The following is a 2908-nucleotide window of genomic DNA, read 5'->3' as shown; positions in this document are numbered from 1 at the left end:
AGAGGGTGAAAAATGGATGACCAGGTTTGGGCTGAGCATCTTATAGTCTCTTATTCTCTGTGCCTTAACTAACTGCCAGGAGAGTGTGAAATTCTGAAGGGTAGATACATGGAATCTTGTTATTTTATAATAATTCATAATGTATTATTTCAATAATGCTTAAACTTCAGGTGCATGAAAAGGGAACAAAAGCAAATTCTTAAGGGCCTGAGAAACCCAATAAAGGATGCAGACTATTTACAGCAACATATTCCAAATTCTAACACTTTTGCATTGAATAAGCCAATATTTAGGATTATCTCTTTGTTTTGGTGGATAATTGAGACTTTTCTGACCCTACTACAAATTTTCTCATCTCTGTAGAGCCAAAATATTTATATTTGTATTCACCCTAAAATGAGACTCACCACAACCAAGCAATCGCAAAATCAGTTTTTCCATTTCTGCTTTTTCAGACCTCTAGGTACCCCCATTTGGCCACATGTGACAATCTGTCCCAGAAAATTGGGAAACTGTTCACTTTAATTGGTTTGAAAATGGAGGACGCAATGCCTATGCTGAGTTTAGGGATGAAACTAACATTTTACAAAGCCCAGCCCAGCAGCAGCCATCCTCTGGGATTTGAGAGGTAGAACACCAGCAGGTCGCTCTGGAATTTAGGGCTTTATTATGAAGAAGTGTTAGCTCTTCTGGTTCTGCTTATAATGAAATAAAGGGGGAATGTGGATCACCCATGAGCGTTTTAACCTTGTGCGTGTTCAATATCCTTATGAAATGCAGTATCTTATGATCCTTTAAATAACAAATGACCTTATTCCCTTTTATGGGGTCATTAAGGCCTCTCTCAGCCCAGGTATAAATCCCGGCCACTACTGTGCATCTTAATTTACTATTCATATGTGAGTCTCTCTTTGGTTCCCAATTACTATACAACAGGAACTGTCTCATCAAATTATCCCCATTGGAACGTGTCTGTTAAAGACACTGCAGTTTACATCTTAGGGCCCTAATTAAAGTCGCAATACTTGATAAACCTTGAACAACTAGTAATTGGAAACTAACAATTAGTAGCAACACCCTTAGTTGAGATCAGTTCTGCTTTTGGCTATACGACTAGGCAAAGGGAAATTAGTATACCAGAGATGGCCCAGATGCCAAATACATGCTTTAGCCTCTCCTAGGTTTCAGCCAAAGCAATGAAAAGAACTTGGCATTAAAATATTTTTAACTGGCCTGTAGCCTCTTCACCCTTCCTGCAACGCATGACCCCAGTATCTCCCAACCCTTCCCAGCTTGCCTACCACCATGGCTGATAAGGAAGCTGTCTTTGACGACACCATGGAAGAACATGTGATCAATGAGAAGTACAAAATATGGAATAAGAATACCCCTTTTCTTTATGATTTGGTGGTAACCCATGCCCTTGAGTGGCCTAGTTTAACTGCCCAGTGGCTTCCAGATGTATCCAGGTCTGAAAGAAATGATTTCAGCATTCACTAGGATGTCCTGGGAACACATACATTAGAGGAACAAAACCACCTGGTAATAGCCAGTGTCCAGCTTCCTAACAATGATGCTCAGTTTGATGCAACACACTATGACAGTGAAAAAGGAGAATTTGGAGGTTTTGGCTTAGTCAGTGGGAAAATTGAACTAGAAATCAAGATCAACCACGAAGGAGAAGCAAACAGGGAGAAGCAAACAGGGCTTGATATATGCCCCAGAACCCTTGCGTCATTGCAACAAAGACTCCATCCAGTGATGTGCTTGCTTCTGACTACACAAAGTATCCTTCTAAACCAGGCCCTTCTGGAGAGTGCAACCCAGATTTATGTCTTCATTATGTCTCTGTGACATCAGAAGGAAGGTTATGATATTTCTTGGAATCCAAATCTCAGGGGGCACTTACTTAGTGCTCCAGATGACCGTACCACCTGCCTATGGGACATCAGTGCTGTTCAAAAAGAAGGGAAGTGGTGAATGCAAAGGCCATCTTCACAGGGCATACAGCAGTAGTAGAGGACGTTTCCTGGCATCTGCTCCATGAGTCTCTGTTTGGGTCTGTTGCTGACGATCAGAAACTTATGATTTGGGATACTCATTCAAACCATACTTCCAAGTCAAGCTACTCGGTCGATGCTCTCACTGCTGAAGTGAACTGCCTGTCTTTCAATCCTTATAATGAGTTTATTCTTGCCACAGGATCAGCTGACAAGACTGTTGCCTTGTGGGTCTGAGAAACCTGAAGCTGAAGTTGCATTCCTTTGAGTCACATAAGGATGAAATAGTTCAAGTTCAGTGGTCACCTCACAGCGAGACTATTTTGGTTTCTAGTGGTTTTTTCTTTTGGTTTCTAGGCTTAATGTCTGGGATTTAAGTAAAATGGGAATAGAACTGTCCCCAGAAGATGCAAAAGATGGCCCACCAGAGTTGTTGTTTATTCATGGTGGTCACACTGCCCAGATATCTGATTTCTCCTGGAATCCCAATGAACCTTGTGTGATTTGTTCTGTATCAGAAGACAATATCCTGCAAGTGTGGAGGACGGTAGAGAACATTTATAATGATAAAGATCCAGAAGGACAAGGATCCTAGACATGTCTACACTTGCTATTTAGACTCCCCTTGTTTTCTTCTGAACCCTGAGATGGATTTAACACTTTTTTGAGACACAGACTTTGTTCAGCAATCGGCTACAATAGGTGACACCAACAATACTATTAGCCCAAACCATGGGCATTTTCTAAATCTTAACTGGGGGACTTAATTCAATGAAGCCACAGAGTTATACTTAAAATTTCTTCTGGAATTTTCTAGTAACAAATCCAGGTCTAAAGCAGCTTCAGAAACGGGGTGTATTATGTGTTCATTATTTTTCTTCTTATGTCCCCAAGTTTTTCAGATTCTC

At 40.9% G+C, this 2908-nt stretch overlaps 1 pseudogene; it reads left to right on the top strand.

Annotated features, from left to right (window-relative positions):
- Window positions 1-1305: 1305 nt before the first annotated feature.
- Window positions 1306-2595, top strand: LOC101828672 (annotated as a pseudogene).
- Window positions 2596-2908: the final 313 nt, after the last annotated feature.

The sequence above is a fragment of the Mesocricetus auratus genome, unplaced genomic scaffold (assembly GCF_017639785.1).
Source record: "Mesocricetus auratus isolate SY011 unplaced genomic scaffold, BCM_Maur_2.0 Super-Scaffold_4256, whole genome shotgun sequence".
Taxonomy (NCBI): Eukaryota; Metazoa; Chordata; class Mammalia; order Rodentia; family Cricetidae; genus Mesocricetus; species Mesocricetus auratus.
Note: the sequence above shows the minus strand (reverse complement) of the source record. Positions and strands in the feature narration are given on the sequence as shown.